Below are 19,962 nucleotides of genomic sequence, written 5' to 3' on the forward strand. Positions count from 1 at the left end.
TAAAAGGAGAAAATGCCAAATATATAACTAGCTAAAAGAAAAAAAATATTAGTAACCTGCCCCCTGCTCCTCAGGGCTCATAAGGAGTGTGTCCTGCCCCTTAGGACTCTCATCTGTGGCATGAAGATCTTAAGAGGCCAACTTAAGATCTCTTTCCCAGCACTGGTATCAGAAGCTGGCCATGGGGGTACCTGTCCCCAAACATGGGTGTCTTCCGGTTCAGCAACAGCCCTCCATGCAGCGCAGCATGAAATAGAGAGTTGCGCGGGGACAGAAATCCCACTTATCCCCACAAAGAATCCCCTCCATCCCCCATAAAAGTTACCTGTCCCCTTAGTACTTATTTGTATCTGGGACAGTGGAGAATTAAGTGACTTTCCCAGAGTCAAAAGGAGATGCAGTGGGAATCAAACCTAGTTCCCTTGGATCTCAGGCCTTTGCACTATTAGGCTACTCTTTCACCTGTCTAACACTATTTGGACATATTGTTTAAGCTCTTAAAGAAGTTGACTAAGAAACCTACAAAAGCTTTTTTTTTTTTTTTTTTTGCCTTTGGCATCTGTTGTCATTTGATTTTTGTACACCCTTTTGGCAAGGTTGCATCATTTGAATATTTTAAAAAGTAACCATTCTATTTTGTAAAATAATAATTACACCAACAAAATGATAGACCATTCAATAAAGAATGCTTAACATGGCAAATGAGGTTTAACATGGATAAGTGTAAGGTGATGCATGTCGTTAACAAAAATCTCATGCACAAATACAGGATGTCCAGGGCGGTACTTGGAGAGACCTCCCAGGAAAGGCACTTGGGAGTTCTGATCGACAAATCGATGAAGCCGTCCACGCAATGTGTGGCGGTGGTGAAAAGGGCGAACAGAATGCTAGGAATGATAAAGAAGGGAATCACAAACAGATCGGAGAAGGTTATCATGCTGCTGTACCGGACCATGGTGCGCCCTCACCTGGAGTACTGCGTACAGCACTGGTTGCAGTTCATGAAATAGGATACGGTACTACTCGAAAGGATCCAGAGAAGAGCGACTAGGATGGTTAAGGAGTTGGAGAAACTGACGTACAGCGAAAGATTAGAGAAACTGGGCCTCTTCTCCCTCGAACAGAGGAGATTGAGAGGGGACATGATCTAAACATTCAAGGTACTGAAGGGAATAGACTTGGTAGATAAGGACAGGTTGTTCACCCTCTCCAAGGTAGGGAGAACGAGAGGACACTCTCTAAAGTTGAAAGGGGATAGATTCTGTACAAACGTAAGGAAGTTCTTCTTCATCCAGAGAGTGGTAGAAAACTGGAACAATCTTCCGGAGTCGTCATAGGGGAAAACACCCTCCACGGATTTAAGACAAAGTTAGACAAGTTCCTGCTGAACAAGGACATACGCTGATAGGGCTAGTCTCAGCTGTGGCGCTGATCTTAGACCAGAGGGCCACTGTGTGAGTGGACTGATGGGCATGATGGACCACTGGTCTGACCCAGCAGTGGCAATTCTTATGTTCTTATATTGTTGGATCATTATTCAGCCTGTTGATGCACCCATACGGACCCAGCTAATGTTGACACTTGCAGAGAAACAGTGGCGCAACTGAGGAAAATGCATTTTCTTACTGCTTGCTCTCCGTATTGTTAAGTGCTTTCTGTTTAGTCACTGTTATTACTAGTCCTTCACGGAGGAGATGATACTCACTCCATATCTCGAGATGGAAAGTCCTGATTCAGATTACTTCTGTATCTTGTTCTCGAGCATGTGGAACAAGTCCACTAACAGAACACACATAGCCTTGTGTTTCCTGCACAGATTAATACTGGATTATAAATCATTGTCACATTACGTAGACCATACCTAGATGCCGGAATTTATCAGACCACCCTTTACTGGCCTGAAAGTCCATAAATTGCAACAATTCCCCTTCCCTTTTCTTCAAGTTATCATACAAATATTTTGCCCTTCCTCTTATCAACAGAGTCTAAAGGAATTCTCTTCTTATAGCAATCCTGCACCCAAATAAATGTTGCAGTTTTCATACCAGAGAGTTTGCTATCTTGCACATGTAATGCCTTTATATCCAGGGCCGCCATCAGGGCAGTACTACCAGTCCTGCATTCAGGGGCCCGGCGCTGACAGGAGGCCCAGGCTCCCCAGGGTCGCAAGCATAGTCTCCTCTCCTTCTCCTTACCTGCCCTGCCGCAGCACACAGCCCAACGGAGGTCTTCCCGATGTCAGCGCTGACGTCGGAAGAAGAGCTTAAGCAAAGCGTTTGACAAGGTACCACACGAAAGACTGCTAAAGAAGCTATGGAACCACGGGGTGCAAGGGGAGGTCCACCGATGGATCAAAAACTGGCTGGTGGACAGGAAACAGAGGGTTGGAGTAAAGGGCCATTAATCAGACTGGCAATGGGTCACGAGCGGAGTTCCACAGGGGTCGGTGCTGGGACCACTCCTGTTCAATATATTTATTAACGACCTGGAGGCAGGAACAAATTGTGAGGTTATTAAATTTGTGGATGACACCAAACTATACAGCAGGGTTAATAACATGGAGGACTGCGAAGATCTCCAAAAAGATCTGACAACGCTGGAAGAGTGGGCCAAAAAGTGGCAAATGAGCTTCAACATAGGGAAATGCAAGGTCATGCATGTAGGGAAAAAAAACCTGATGTTCACTTACAAAATGGGGGGATCACCGCTAGGGGTGAGCAACCTTGAAAGAGACCTGGGAGTGATGGTAGACACAACCTTGAAGGTGTCGGCACAGTGTGCGACAGCCTCAAAGAAAGCAAACAAAATGTTGGGTATCATTAAGAAAGGTATCACGACCAGGACGAAGGAAATCCTGCCACTGTATCGTGCAATGGTGCGCCCGCACCTGGAGTATTGTGTCCAGTACTGGTCGCCGTACCTCAAGAAGGACATGGCGGTACTTGAGAGAGTCCAGAGAAGAGCAACTAAGCTAATAAAGGGTATGGAGGACCTCTCATATACTGACAGACTGAAAAGGCTGGGGTTTTTCTCCCTGGAAAAGCGGAGACTTAGAGGAGACATTCATAGAAACCTTCAAGATCATGAAGGGTGTAGAAAAAATAGACAGGGACAGATTTTTCAAATTATGGGAAACTACAAGTACAAGGGGGCACTCAGAGAAATTAAAAGGGGAAAGGTTTAGAACAAATGCCAGGAAGTTCTTCTTCACCCAAAGGGTGGTGGATACATGGAACACGCTACCAGAGGAAGTGATAAGCAGGAGCACGCTACAGGGCTTCAAAGAAGGATTGGACAGGTACCTGGAGGACAAAGGGATTGAGGGGTACAGATAGGAGTAGAGGTAGGTTATAGGGACAGGATTAGAGGAAAGTTACAAAAGTAGTCTGGGACCACTGTTCAGGCAATAGGCCTGATGGGCCGCCGCGGGAGCGGACCGCTGGGCAGGATGGACCTCTGGTCTGTCTCAGCGGAGGCACCTTCTTATGTTCTTATTAATGCTTTCATTCTTCTTCACAGTACATTGGTACAGCTGTCCTTGTATCCCTTCACATTACCCCAATAACTAATGTTCCTTTAAGGAGGGTGGTGCAGGTTTTTGTACCAAGTGCAGCCTAGTAGTGGGGGTGGGGTGGTGACTGTGTATACAGGCATTCCCTGAGTTAGAATCTGCTGCTTTTTATTCCATTCCCCAATTAACATCTTTCTCTGGCAGCCTTGTAAATAGTTTAAAACCTCATTACCCTAAAGAGAGTCAAAGAAATATCTCTCTCATAGGTTTTCCTATTAAATAACATCTGGAAGGTCCACGATCTCATTCCTGTGAAGCTGGTTCCACCTACCATTTCAGTGTCATACATCCCATGCCTTTCTTATTCACTCATGAATCTGTCTATCATACCATCACTCCATCGTTCATTCATCTCTCTCCATCAGTATGCAGCTTGCTGCTAATGTCTTATCAAGGGCTTCTGGCCAGCTTTTCTCCATTATCACTCTTTGCTGTCATAAAAAAAAAGTTAAACGAGAGACACTAACAAGGAATTCCTTTCCTGCAGTCTGTCTCCCTTTTACACCATCATCATTACTTACTATAACATGTGTTATCCAGGGACAGCAGGCAGATATTCTCACATGTGGGTGACATCATCCACAGAGACCTGGTACGGACAGCTTTAAAAGTGCATCACCACTTTAGGATTTTAGAAACTTTGCGATTGCCCGCACTGCGCATGCGTAAGTGCCCTCCCACCCAACGAAGGCTCGCGGTACCTCAGTTCCTTAAGCCAGCTAAGCCAACCAGAGGAGGTGGGTAGAGTATGAGAATATCTGCCTGCTGTCCCTGGATAACACCTATTACAGTAAGTAACTGTGCTTTATCCAAGGACAAGCAGGAAGCATATTCACACATGTGGGACTCCCTAGCTTATTAGAATGGGATGGAGGGATTATTGGCCATTAAGAAAAAAAAATTTGCAATACTGCTTGGCCGAAGTGACCATCTCTTCTGGAATAAGATTCCAGACAGTAGTGAGGTGTGAATCAATAGGGGTGGAATGTAAGAAAGCCACTGAAGCTGCCATAGCTTGGACATTGTGTGCTGTAACATGATCCCCCAGTTGCAGGCCAGCCTAAGAATAACAGAAGGCAATACAAGCCGCCAACCATGTAGAAACAATTCTCTTGGTTGTCCCAATTTATTAGGATCAAATGAGACTAACAGTTGAGGAGATGTTCTATGAGACTGAGTCCTTTGCAAGTAGTAAGTCAAGCTCGTTTGCAGTCCAACGTGTGAAGAGCCACTTCTCCAGGACGAGAGTGAGGCTTTGGAAAAAAGCACCGGAAACACAATTGATTGAGATGAAATTCAGTGACTACTTTTGGAAGAAACTTTGGATGTGTACGAAGTGCTACTTTGTCATGGTGGAACACTGTGAAAGACGGGTCTGCCACCAATGCTCACCCGATGAGCAGATGTAAGGGAGATGAGGAAGACCACTTTCCAAGTGAGATATTTAAGATGAGCCAAAGACATTGGTTCAAAGGGAGGCTTCATGAGTCTAGCATGATCTACATTAAGATCACAAACCATAAATCTGCCTACGAGGAGATGAGCAGTGAGAAGTTTACCCTCGACTGGTCTGTGAAAAGCTTTGATAGCACTGAAATGAACTCTAATAGAAGTGGACTTAAGGCTGAGTTGGATAAATGTAGAAGATAATCCAATACTAAGGATATAGAGGTGGAAGCAGCTTCATGATAATGAAGAGTACACCACATGACAAACTGTGACCACTTCTGTTGGTAGCACTGCTGTATAGATTGTTTTCTTGGCTAATGAGGACCCATCTCCCTACTGTACAAGGTAGCATTCAACTTCAGCCCTCTCAAACCTGTGCCTGCTGCCCAAATAGCAGTTTTGGGGGCTTCTCAGCTCTCATCCTTCTAAAATTTGTTGCTATGTTATGTGCAATCTTATATTCCACTGAATCTTCATTGGTTAAGAACTATAGGCAGGTTATAAACAGCATATTTTTATATAGAATCTATATAGAGTTAAATATGCTGCATGAAATTATATTACCTCAGATTGCATGTTTAATTTGATATAAAAAATAGTAGCTGAACAATAACATTGTCTGTTTCAGGTTACTTGTATTGTTAAGCTGAAAGGGATTTCTTGATAAACCATGTGGATACTGTGGTTGTGTAAAATTTCAATGGGGAGGAATACCACACTTTTGCTATTTGAATGATTTGTTATGAGATGTCTTGTATTTTATATCTTTCAGTGTTGGGAATGATAAGTTACATTGGTCAGCAGATCTACCTAATAATAGTTCAGGAAATCTGGGGAACCTATTAGGGACATTACCATATAACATTTTAAATGCTAAGCAGTATAGTTTGAATTCAGTTCTATTTTCTATCAGTAGTCAGTGTAGTTCTATAAGCACTGGTGTGTGACATGGTCAAATCTTGATTTGTAGTATGAGTTTTGCATCAGTGTCACAGAGATACCTGAGAGTAGAGCATTGCAGTAGTCTAGTAGTAATGTATTGTTGTGCGCACTCTTGGGGAGAACCCTCAGAACTACCCTCTCCTCCCTCAATACTACCAGACTGAAAACTGTGGCAGGTTGAAGATAGAACTAGGTCTTATGGTAAGGGAATTTACTCACCATTCTTCTTTACTTTATGGCTTTTTTTTTTTTTTTTTTGGGGGGGGGGCCTGTTACTGGCTGCTTTCATCCAGGCACCGAGGAAGGGAATCTGAGGCATGAGGTCCTCAGACTGTTCCTAGGATCTCCACTGGATCCCTACCATTAAGTGGCCTACCTATAATAACCAGACTTTTACTTATGTTTTCCATCTGCTGGAGACTGTACAGAGTAGTTACAGGTTTACTCAGAAGTCAGTAGCATTTTGTCTCAAAGTTTGCTTTTTTGTGGATGACTCAGATTTGTAACCAACTGGACATGGCCAAGGGAAGACGAAGTGATCTATAAAATTTAGAATGTTGCATTAAGTCTTAACTGCCAAACATTATACCAAAAGAAGTGCAGTAATGCACTTTGGGGTGTAAAAATCCAAATGAGCTTTATGTGATAGGAGGTGAGAGGCTGATATGCATGGACAAGGACAAAGACCTTAGAGTGACAGTGTCTGAGGCTTATCAACATGGGAAAAGGCAGTGACCACAGCTAGAAGGATGCTAGGCTGCAAATACACAAACATAACCAAAATAAACGTAGTGTCAGTACTAGAGAATGAGACAGGGACAAATTTTTCCCCATACCTGTGGGAACTCATTTTTCCATCCCGTCCTGGATAGTTCTTTTTCTGTTCCTGCCCCATTCCTGCAAGCTCTGTCATCTGCACAAGCCTCAAACACTTTAAAATCATAAGTGTGTGGGGCTTGCCCATGCAGTGAGCAGGGAAGCTGTTTTTTTCCTGAGCTCCGTAGCTCTCCCTCCTAACTGCTCATTTTGATCGAAATTCTGCAGATCTCAACCCATTCTGTTACTTTATTGCTCTACCTCCTCATATGGACAAGTTTGTTCAGAAAAACTGATTAGATATGGCCACGAAGGGTGGAAAAAAGGAAAGGACCAGAGGTAAGGCCCAGGCATCTGCAGATGGGAAAATGGCGAGCCCTGTCGAGGAGCCGGATGCAGTTAACGACATGCTGGTGGTGAAGATCAGAGGCTGTGGTTCTGGCTCTTGGATCGCGGTTGGATAAGGTGTACGAGACTTTGTCTACTTTATCTACTACGGTGACTGAGTTTGCCTCCCGGGTTACCGAGGTGGAGAATCGGGTGAGCTCAGCGGAAGACTACCTGCTACTGTGCATGCAGAACTTGCAAAGCTGCAGCACAAACTTTTCACCTGTGAAAACAAGCTTGAGGATTTTGAAAACCGTTCTCAGCAGAACAACCTTCGAATAGTGAGTATACCCGAGGTTGTGCCGGACACTCTGGCTGCTATTTTGGAGAAGTGGCTCTCAGCTGAGCTTCTTGTTACTTCCACCCTGGGTCCTGCAGATCGAGCAGGTTCATAGGCTGGGCAGGAAACAGACTGGAGCAGCTCGACTGCGAATTGTGATCCTGTGAATTCTCAATTTCGCTATTAAGGACTTAATTATGAAAACGTATTGGCAGAGGAAAGACTTAACCTTTCAGAATCAGAAGATACTTGTCTTTCAGGATTATTCTGCGCAGGTGGCCTCTCTTAGGCGGGGATTTTCGCTGATCTGCAAGCAGCTAGTGGAAAAAAACTTGCACTTTACTCTGCAGTTCCCGGCTAAGTTGCGGGTGCTCTATAATGGTCAACCTTTTGTGTTTGATACGAGTGATGATGCCCAAGCTGAACTGCACCAGTGGTTTCCAGCCCCAGAGGTGCCCATCTGAACTGTTTGCTTGTGCAATCTATTCTGAGTGATTATCTTGTTTGCTAGTCAGGGGACTTTGGACTATGGAGCCGGTGCTGTCTTTTGAGAACCTTTTTTTCTTTGGGCTCTTTCCCCTTGGATTTAACTTTGTTGGTGTGCATCCCAATGCACCCAGAGATTGAGCATGGCTTGGTCCCAGTTGTGCTTGTTTCGGCTATATGAATGAGCCTCTCTGTTTTGAGGCAGTGGACTTGCTGACATGTTCTTTTTCCTGTTGGTTACTTATGAATTCTGTTCATAGGGGTCTGGTTCTTTGGGCAGGGGGAGGGGGATTTATGGCATGAGGGTACCCCTGGATCAGGGATCTCAAAGTCCCTCCTTGAGGGCCACAATCCAGTCAGGTTTTCTGGATTTCTCCAATGAATATGCATTGAAAGCAGTGCATGCACATAGATCTCATGCATATTCAATGGGGAAATCCTGAAAACCCGATTGGATTGTGGCCAAGGAGGGACTTTGAGACCCCTGTCCTAGATGGTTTGTGGAGTTCAAGAGGGGAAGAGGAGGGGTTGCTGGGAGTGGGTGGGGTGGTTGGGATTCGAGGGGGTGGGGTGAGTGGATTGGCCTAGAGTGGATATGACTGTTTTGTGTGAGAATGATAGTTGTCTGTCAGGGTGAGGGCTGGGCACCTTGGCAGTGGCTTTCGATTGTTCTGCAAGTAATCTCTTTTTGCTGGGTTCCATGACCTCTAAAAGAGGGCTTTGATGTGTGTCCTGGAACGTCTCAGGGATCAACTCTCCCATTAAAAGAACTAAGATCCTCCAATGCTTGGCTTGTCATAAGCTGACATTGTGGGATTGCAGACTAAACTTTATGCGCTTGAGCATGACAAGCTGAGACATTCCTGGGTTGGGCAATGTTATTCTGCCTCCTCATCGAGAGCTAAAGTGGGGGATGGCCAGACTTATACATAAATCAGTCCCTTTTCAAATGACTTATTTCTGACCCTGAAGGGCGGTATGTGGTGGTACAGGGCATGTTATACCAGAAAAAGCTTCATTTGGACTCTATTTATGCCCCTAACACTACAGTGTTCTTTTTTGAAACAGCTCTTGGTATTCTCCTGCCCTTACAAGATGTTTCCCTGGATCAAAAGATTCTTCTGGGGGATTTTAACTCAGTTATGCTTCCTAGCCTGGATTGTTTGTGTGGGTCCTCCCACGCCTTCATCTGGTCAGATAATGGCTTGCCTGCTTTCCTACAAGTGCTTGACCTAGTGGACGTGTGGCGCATGTTGCACCCCGGGGACCGTGATTATACCCATACTTCTAGGGTCCATCTTACTTCCTCGAGGATTATATTTTTCTCTCATGCTCCTCTTTTCAAGATGTATCTGGGGCAGCCATTGGTGTATTAGCTATATCAGATCACGCGCCTATATGACTGGATTTGATTGTGAGGAGTGGACACTTTGGAGGAGGGAGATGGAGATTCCCTTTAGCTCTTTATCACAACTCTGATTTTGCGACCTTTCTCGTGCAGCAAGGGCAGGAGTATATCTCCTTTAATAATGGGCATATAGGAGAGGGTGAGCTTTTTTGGAGTGCAGCTAAGGCTGTGTTGCGGGGTGCTATCATCACTTACAGTTCTCAGAAACGAAAGATCTTGGCCCGCAAGGTTCTGGAGCTGAAGAAGAGGGTAAAACTTTGTCATGGGCTATTTCTTCAATCCCCTACACTACAATACAAACAGCTCAGGCAGCTTATAATGCCCTCTTGCATGAACGTGCGCATTGTTCCATTTTTTATTATAAGTTTGGCAATAGGCCTGGCAGATTGCTGGCATATTTGACTAAAAATTGGATGGGTTCCTCTTATATTTCTTCCTTGAGCACTTCTGAGGGGAAAGTGGTCACCCAGCAGGCTCACCTGGAAACTCTTTTTGTGCAGTACTATCAACATCTTTATACAGCCGAGGTGGTGGGTCAGGAGACATTAATTGCTGGCTTTCTTGACTCCTTGGGTCTGCCTCAGTCAGCTATTCCTGATGTCATCTTCTCAAGTCTGCCTATATCACGGGACGAGATTCGTAGGGTCATTAAATGGTTACCTCTGGGTAAATCACCTGGCCCTGACGGTTTCAGTGGCAAGTTTTTTCAACTCTTTTGTGGATATGTCGATGATCCACTTTGTCAATTTTATCAGTAGGCTATTGCCTGGGGGCAATTTCCTGCCATGGCTAATCAGGCTTTAATCACTGTCCTGCCCAAGCCAGGCAAAGATCATAGTTTGGTTGAATCGTACTGCCCTATTTCATTAATTAATGTTGACTTAAAAATCTTGGCAAAGATATTGGTAGACTGACTGGCCCCTTATCCCTGCACTGGTGAGAGGATCAAGTTGTTGTTTTTTTTTGCAGGGTTGACAGGAAGGTCACAATGTACGCAAGTTGTTATTGGCTATGGCCCATTGTGATTATCACTGTATACCTTCTCTGGTCATAAATTTTGACTCAGAGAAGGCCTTTGACCAGGTCGAGTGGGCCTTCCTTTTCCCTTTGTTAGAACGTTTTGGAACCTCAGGTTTTCTGCGTGCTGTGCAATCTTTGTATTATAACCCCGTGGCTGCAGTCCTGGTCAATGGTCATGCTTCTCCAGTGTTTCCTTTGGGGCGGGGGGATGAGGCAGGGCTGCCCGCTCTCCCTGCTATTGTACATTTTGTTCTTGGAACCCTTATTGATACAGCTTAGACAACATCCGGACTTGCTGGGGGTGGTGGTGGGCGATTCGTCGATCCGTTGTTTGGCCTTCGCCGACAATATAATGGTGCTGCTTACTTGGCTGGAGGGTGCCTTCTCAACTTTATTGGAACTGTTCCGTAGCTTTGGTGTGGTCTCTGGTTTGAAGCTCAACATTTCTAAATCGGAGGCTCTGGCCTTACACATTACTCTCCGTAGTTTGGCCTAATTTCCCTTTGACAGAGGTACCTGTTCAGGTTAAATATTTGGGGGTTTATGTTCCTTCGACCTTGGGGAAGTTGAACAAGTATAATGTGGGACCATTACTTAAGAAATTTGTACAGCTTCTGAGGCTTTGGGGCTCTCTCCCCATATTGTTGGCAGTGTGGATTTATCTTTACAATATGATGCTGGTCCCCGCTGGCTGTATCTATTGCAGACCTTGTCCAATTGGTTAAAGCGCTGTGAACTAGATGTATTGTATAAAGCACTTTCTGTGTTTCTGTGTGTGGAGGGGGGATGGGGGGGTCAAAGGCCCTGGTTGTCCTTACGGGTATTGATTCTTCCTATGTTTAAGGGGGGGGTTTGGTCTGTTAGACCTTCGGATTTATAACTTAGTTTGTGGATTGCGGATGCTGCTAGACTGTTGCCTTGAAACATCTGTGACTGAATTTCTTGCTTGAAAGGGACCTGTTAGCGGCGCTTTCGGGGTTGTATATTCTCCACGCTCCCTCCTCACGCTTATCCGCCTTCTGGAAAGAACATGTTTGGGCATGTATGCGTTGGGGTTGGAAACTTGTGCAAGAGGTTACATGTGAATTTTAGTGTGTCCCCCTTCTTACCTATTGTGGGGGAACCTGGATTTTGTCCCGAGGAGACTCGCACTTTTCAGGTTTGGCATATGCAGGGTATTAAACAGGTGGGGGATATTATACATGAGCAGGGTCATATTCTCACCCCTTTGGAACTTGTCTCTATATGATCTGGACTCCCTAAATATGTTTGGGTACTTACAGCTACAACATTGTGTCTGGTTTAGATGCATCTGCTTTGACGGTTGCTATTTCTGAGCAGTTGGGACTGTCTGGCAATGTGGAAGCTGGTGGCCCTTCGGCTGGGATATTATACCTCTTTTCTCTTGAATCTGAGTCCTGATACTCAGTCTTGTCGACTGGCTCGGGCTTGGAGTGCGGATCTGCAGGTTGTTGTAGAGCCTGCTATTTCCAGTGGGTTTGTACATACAGCAACGGTGTCTTGTAATATGGTTCACCGGGAACAGGAATACAAGTTCTTCCATAGAGCCTTTATCTCCCCTTGGCGGGCATTTAGTTTGCTGAGCGGGATGCTTGTCCTAAGTGTGGTCAACATGGTGCTACGTTGGGGCATATGTTCTGGGCCTGTCCCAAAATACAGTTTTTCTGGACTAGGGTATGGGCTTTTCTTGGGTCTTTATTGCCTTCTTTGCCTGTTTGTTCACCTCAGCTTGCTCTTTTTTACATTGCGAGTGACTTGGGTGGTATGACTGGTGGACAACAACTTTTCATGTTCAAAGCCTTATTGCTGGCTAAAAGGGTGATCTTGGTGTATTGGCGGGTGGCTGCTACTCATTCTGTGGGTCAATGGAAACAATTTATTTTTGAACTGGCTCTGCTTGAGCGTAAAGCAATCTTGAGTAGGGTGCTATGTAGCTGGGCCAACTTTCAGGATATTTGGGAGGTGTACTGGGCTTCTTTACCTCATAGGATGAGGCACTTGCTGTTCAATTTGTAACTAGGGTCAGCGTGTCACTCTGGCTCCATTTTTCTTCTCCTCTGCTATCTTTTCTTGCCTCTTTCTTCCTATCTTTTTCTCTTTCTTACCTCGTCTCTCTTCTTTTGCTTCGGTGGTTTTTCTTCTTTTTTCAACTGTTTTCCTTGATACTAGCTTAGACCTCACTTTTTTTTCTTTGCGCATTCTTTACTTTTTCAGTGTTATCCACTCGGGGGAGGGGTGGTTGGGTTTGGATGGGGGGGCTGTGGGCGGAAAATGAAAAACCTTATTGCTGGGCAATTGGTGTTCTGCATTTTGCTTTTGTTATGCACTTGCTCGTTTGCTTTGTTCTGGTGGTGGCCTGATGCTACTACACCTTATGTTCTTCGTGCAGTGAACCGTTCATTTAATAGTCACAGATGTACACTTACTAAACCAGGCACCTATTTTAAAATATCCACACTCGGGTCCCCTGAGGCAGGGAACGAAACGGGGCCACGTCGGGACCCCTTGAATCCTGCTGAAGCTAAGTGCAAATTACATTATATATACCATACAGTGACTTAAGTATACCAGCCAACAATTATATGAAAATTCTTTTGAAACTGAACAAATACACTATCTTTGGAGTCAGTGATCGAAGTTTTTATAAAATAACAATGACTGGAAGGTGAACTCTTCACCTAAGGGAGGTTTTTCAGCCTTCCTTACAGAGTTTCATATCTCTGAGTATTTTTATAAACTTAAGTTTGATCACTCTCCACAGGTTCTATAACAAATCTAGGTCAGTTGCACCAACAGATAAATCAAGGGACCCAGCAGAAACCTGCCCGTCTCTCCAATACAGGGGAAGGTCACCTGAGGCTGCAGATAAAATGGAGTGCTTCCCACTAAAATCGGAGCAAAGCCCACTGAGAAAAACACCCCCAAGGCCTGTGGTGGCCGAGAAGCCTGAACCGCTCCAGCCGCTAAAGCAGGAAGCAGCTGTAAGGAAGCCTCAGCATTGGCAGAAAGGGAAACCTTGTTTCCCTGACCATCGGCATCTGGGGGACTCCCTGTGAAGGCATTGTGGGAAGCTGCCAGAATGCAAAGCACTCATGAAGGGGATCCCTGGAAGCCAGCACCTGAAGCCAATAAGGATTCCCCTTCATGGCGGCCAGCACACCGTGAGCACAGGCTAGCCGCATTGACCTCGCATCTGGAGAAAATGAGCACTTTTTCCCTTTAAAAGTGCTCATTGCATAATACGCGACCTATCTGAAAAAAAGTGCCGGTTAACAGCAAAAAAGTAAATTAGTCAATTGAAGGCTCCCTTTAGACCAGCACTTACCTCAGGATTTTTTTTTCCTGTCAGAAGAGACTCCATTCTCTCTCTAAGTCATAAACCTTGTTGGTATCGATGACAAGGCTTACAGCTGAGGCACCTCTAGAAAAATTTTGGGGAGGTGGAGGAAATGGTGGAGGGACTCAACTCGTGACCCATCGAGTGTGACACCCCTGAGGTTGGACAGACCCCTGAAAAGGTCCCCCCAAGCTCAGTCCGGCACCAAACAGAGACAAGAAGGCCACTAAACAACTTCCAACAGGCCTTCACTAACCAAGGGAAAGCTGGCAACAGCTTACCACTGCCAAGACTGAGAACAGACTGGTTATATTAGGGGAAAACACAGCTACTTGTATTACAGCCAGAAGATTTTGTCTCATTCTACACCTGGTCATGGTGAGCTATTACCCATCAGTAAACTGTACCAGTCTGGAGAGGAACTAAAGAAAAAGGGATTTTAAAGGTGGAGGAACCGAAGGGAAGGGAAGGAAACCGGAAAAACAAAATTTTAAAGACACTACCCCCCTCCGATTTTCCTCATAGACTTTAACAGCCTTACTCACTGTAACCTGTGCTGGATATATGCTGCAGCCTGCCTCAGCTCCTAAAGTAGCTGGATCTGGGAGAAAAAATCATTGCCTCAAACCAATCTCTCCTCCAACAATGAATCTGCAGGATGCCAGTCGGATCGGAATCTAACAAATTCTAAATCCTGTGGACCCACAGATGTTGAAGGGGAGGCAAAACACAGCCAGCACCCTTCGGCATCCCGTTTAGTCCCATATGGATGCCCGATTGTTTGCACTCAAGCCCCTGCAACTCAGTAGGCGAGCAATGCTACAAAGGGAACAGACTCTGAGCTCCAGAAAAGTGTCTGCAGACTGGCCAACTGGTACCAAAGAGAAATTGGCCTGTCAAGCTGCAGACCTCAATCTGCTTTTCCTCCATGCAGGGAGAACTGAACCCTTGACGAGGGGAGCTATGAGCACCAAAAGCTGTAAAAAATTTTTTTTAAAAATCACAATATATTCAGAAAAACTGAAAACAATAAATATAGAGAGAAGATCAGATACTACTTTTGGCTCGTGTGAAGGAAAAACTGAAGGAGGCAGCAGAGCCCTGTGGTGGAGGAGAGATTCAAAAGCTGGAGTGCATTCCTTCTGCATGGCTTTTGAGAATGGGGATCTTATCCATCTGTCCAGAATGACACACCTATTGTACACTAGAAAATGAAATTTTAAAATGTTACAGTGAATTATAAAAACACAATAACTTATAAATACTGTAATCTAAAACATGTAGCTGGAATAAAATTGTTATATTCAAATAATTAATAAATAAATGAATATATGTAACAGAAAATAACACTGTATATACTCAAATATAAACCAAGATTTTTGGTCAAAAATAATGTTTCAAAAATGGCCTTGGTTTATTTTCAAGAGCTCCCCCTCTGCCACTACAAGCCCCCTGAACCAGAATTCTGCTGTTGCGATCAGCACATACCTGCACCCACACCCTCACCAGACTGGCAGCTACAGTTCCCTACCTCCCTCCCAAATAAACAAGAGTAACCCCCCCCAAGGCCTACTGTGTTTTCCTGATGGTCTAGTGCAGGAGTAGGCAATTCCAGTCCTCGAGAGCCGGAGCCAGGTCAGGTTTTCAGGATATCCACAATGAATATGTATGAGATGGATTTGCATGCACTGCCTCCTTGAGATGCAAATCTATCTCATGCATATTTATTATGGATATCCTGAAAACCTGACCTGTCTCTGGCTCTCGAGGACTGGAATTGCCTACCCCTGGTCTAGTGGTGCATTAGGGCAGGAGCGATTCCCACTCACTTCTGCCCATTCTTTCTATACGGTAAAAATGGCTGTCGAGATAAAGATTTCCTGTCTGATTTCCTATGTTATTTTATTTATTTAAAATTTATAGTCCGCTTAAAACTAAGTGGATCACAAAATTATGACCATCCCATTAAGGACATAAAAAGACGAAGTTGTTCAATAGGTGATTACAAAAATGATATGGGATTTGAGTCAAAGATGTATGAGAAAAGACCTGAATATGTATTCCCTACAGGAAAGTGGGGAGACAGGATAGATATCATGAAATATTTGACAAGTATTAATATACAAACATTTTTCAGAGAGAGGGAAGTGGTAGAACTAGAGGACATGAATTAAGTTTGCAGAGAGGAGTAACATTGGGATTTTTTTTTTTTTGCAACGAGGTCAGTGGATGCTTGGAATGCCCTCCCTGTCAAAAACAGGGATGGACTTCAAAAAGACATGTGATAAACACAGAGGATTCCTATGTAGAAATTTAAGCAAAACTTTAAAATGATCTTTACACTTAAACAATGTTTATACAGGGATGTAACCTTCAAGGTGGTGGTAAAACTCTAACCACATTATTGTGTAGACTAGATGGATCACACAAGTCTATTTGCTGTCTACTATGTTACAACAAAATGTTTTTACCAAATAGATTTATTTGCATGTAAATACACATTATAATGTTCCCCCTCCCCAAAACCTAAAAAGCACAGTATATGGCCAACAGAACGTAAAATGAGCAGGAATTATATACATTTTCTCCAAAACTGCAACAGTGAAAACATTTACAATGGAAAGAGTCAGCAAATACTTTTTTTTTCTTGCACCTGATGCACACAAAAATAATCTAATTCCGATAGTTGTTGCTTTGTGTATTTGACTTTGTAATACTGGAAAATGCAAATACAAGTGAACAAAATGTTATATCTTTTTCAGATAAGGCAATAAGGAAGGCTTTGACCAGACCACACTATACTGTATGCATATGATTCTATCAGATGGAGACATCCTTTGAGCTGCTCTACAGAACTGTTTTTGGCTATCCTTTGTTCCTCAGATGAATAAGAGAAGTGGACTTGCACTGTCTTAAACCACTTATTACATGTTCACATTTTACGAGGTTATCTATTAAATCACATCCTGCAGTGATTTTTATACCTTTTGACTAGTAATTAATGAAAGGAGAAACTAGATTCTTACCTGTTAATTTACTTTTTTCATGCCTCTCCAGACCGGCATAGGAATCTCATCATGACCAGCAGGTGGAGACTGAAACAAAATTCTGGAATAGTACATAATAGGTTCCTTTCCCTATTCCAAACAGTCTACCGAATAGCCAAGCAGAAGTAATAACTTTAAACAGAAATAAACAAGACTCCGAACAGGAATAACAACTAATGTACCCAAATGCTGTTGGAAAATGCAAAGGAGAGATCCCAGCAAGTAAATGTCCCCACAGCTTGCCAGCCGAGCTACAGCAGCTTTTCAATTCTCCCTGGCCCTAGAAAAATACTAGAACCTGTAGAAAAACCAAAATCTGCATGTGCAATAACGACAAGAACAACACGACAATAGACAGGGTGAGGTCCTATGCCATCTGGAGAGGCTAAAAGAAAGTAAATTAGTAGGTAAGAAACTAATTTCTCCTTCTTTAGCACTCTCCAGAACAGTATAGAAAATCTTACAAGCGAGACGTACCAAAGCAGTCCCCATCATGGGTGGGACTCCCGAAGGGCCAACACAAACACACTCAACACGCCTGAACGTCTACACGCGTCCCAACACGCCTGAACGTCTACACGGTAGTGTCTGACAGAGGAATGCAAGGAAGACCAAACAGAAGCCTTTCAAATGTCCACTGGAGGCACTAGCGAAGACTCAGCTCAAGTCGCCACCTGACCCCGAGTGGAATGAGCCTTGAGAAATTCCAAACAGGCTTTTTCTGAAGAAGATATGCGGACGCAATAATCTCTTTGATCCAATGCGCAATGGTAGCCTTGGAAGCGCCATCCCCCTTACAAGGACTCGGCAAGGACAAAGATGATCTGATTTCCTGAACTCTTGGGTCTTCTGCACATAAGAGCGAAGAACCTGATAAACATCTAGCTTGCGCAACTGTTTCTGCTCAGAAGATCCCTCCCGACTACCCAACACCGGGAGGATCAATGTCTGATTGGCATGAAAATGAGAAACTACCTTTGGCAGAAAGGAAGGAACAGGCCGCAACACAACCCGCTCCCTAGAAAACTCCAGGAAGGAAGACCTACATGAGAGAGCCTGCAACTCCGAAACACGTCTAGCAGAAGTAATAGCCACCAAGAAGATCACCTTAAGAGTAAGGTCCTTCAACGAGCAGGTGCCCAAAGGCTCAAAAGGGGGACGCACCAGCCCGGACAGGACCAGATTCAAATCCCAAGAGGAAACAGACGGTCGCACAGGAGGCTTGAGCAATTTGGCCGCCCACAAGAAGCGAATGACATCAGGAATGGCAGTCAGCCACTGACCTCGTAACAACCCACGAAAGGCTGACAAGGCTGCCAGCTGAACCTGGAGAGAAGACCAAGCCAAGCCCCTGTCCAGGCCATCCTGCAAGAACTCCAAGATGCGAGGCAGGGAAACACGAAGAGACCACTCCATGCACCTCACACCAGTCCTCAAAGATACGCCAAACCCGCACATAAGTCCGAGAAGTGGAAAGTCGCTGTGACCCCAAGATAGTGGAAATCACTTTATCTGAATACACCGTCTTACTTAGGCGTTCCCTTTCAAGAGCCAAGTCGTAAGACAAAAGGGACCTGGATCAAATATGGGAATGGGGCCCCGAGTCAGACGATCAGGCGAAAAAGGCAGAGGAAGAGGATCAGATACCAGATGTCACTCCAGATCCAGAGCCAATCCATAGCCACCAGAACAACCAGGCCCAGGTGACGAACAATGCAGAATATAACTAATGGCCACAGAGGAACACATACAACAGCCCCTCCGTTGGCCATGGTTGGACCAGAGCATCCAGGCCCTCGGCCTGACCCATCTCTGCGACGACTGAAGAAGTGGGGTGTTTTGGAGATGACACTTGTGGCTATCAGGTCCATGAGGGGCTGACCCCAAGACTGCACTATCAACTGAAAGGACACGTGGCTTAGACACCACTCTCTGGTATCTAGCACGTGACAACTGAGGAAGTCCGCTTGAACATTCTCCACTCCAGCTATGTGGGAGGCCAAGATGTTCTGAAGGTGAGACTCTGCCCAGACCATGAGCAGATCCGCCTCCTGTGCTACCCGAGTGCTCTTGGTGCCCTCGACGATTGATACAGGCCACCGCTATGATACTATCCAAAAGAACCCTGACTGACTTGCCTGTCAAGAAGGAGTGGAAGGCTAACAGTGCCAGATGGACAGCTCTGGTCTCTAGAACATTGATCGACCAGGATGCCTCCTTCATGGACCAGGTGACCTGAACTGAGTGACCTAGACACTGTGCTCCCCAACCGAGGAGACTGGCATCCGTGCGAAGCACCGTCCACTGTGGCTGATTCAGACTCTGCCCTTGAACAAAATGGGAGGTCTGGAGCCACCAACAAAGACTGCAGTTCGCCAAGCCCCACAGAGGAACAGGGAGATCCAGACTGTGCCTCTGGGGTGACCACCTCCGAAGCAGAGCATACTGAAGAGGACGCATATGGCCTGTACCCACCTCACTATGTCTAGGGAAGCCGCCATCGACCCCAAGACTTGGGAGGAAATCCTGCGCCCGAGGACACTCGGACGCTATAAGCAGCCAAATCCGAGATTGCAATTTGTTTACCCGGGCCTCTGGGAGGAAGACCTTCCCCAAGGAGGTGTCGAACAGAACCCCAAGGTACTCCAGAATGCTGAGATGGGGCCAACTGACTTTTGGAAAGGTTGATCACCCATCTCAGCGACTGCAGAAACTCTACCACTCAAGCTGTGACCCGGGTGCTCTCATGAAACGATTTCACCCAAATCAACCAGTCGTCCAGGTAGGGATGCACCAGAATGCCCTTTGTCCCCAAGGCCACCGCAACGACCACCATAACCTTGGTGAATGTCCAGGGAGCCGTGGCCAGACCAAAAGGAAGCGCACAGAACCAATAGTGCTGACCCAAGATCGCAAAACGAAGGAAGCGCTGATGGGAGGCCCAAATTGAAACATGCAAGTAGGCCTCCATCAGATCGAGAGAAGTCAGATACTCCCCCGGCTGAACCACCAGAGTGACAGACCGCAGAGTCTCCATGCGAAAAGAAATAATTTTGAGAGCCCTTTTAAATCTAAGATGGGCCGAAAGGTCCCCTCCTTCTTGGGCACCACAAAGTAAATTGAGTACCTGCCGGTGCCACACTCCTGAGGAGATACTAGAACAACCACTTTGAGATCTAGCAAGCGTTGAAGGGTCTG

The sequence above is a fragment of the Geotrypetes seraphini genome, chromosome 13 (assembly GCF_902459505.1).
Source record: "Geotrypetes seraphini chromosome 13, aGeoSer1.1, whole genome shotgun sequence".
NCBI lineage: Eukaryota > Metazoa > Chordata > Amphibia > Gymnophiona > Dermophiidae > Geotrypetes > Geotrypetes seraphini.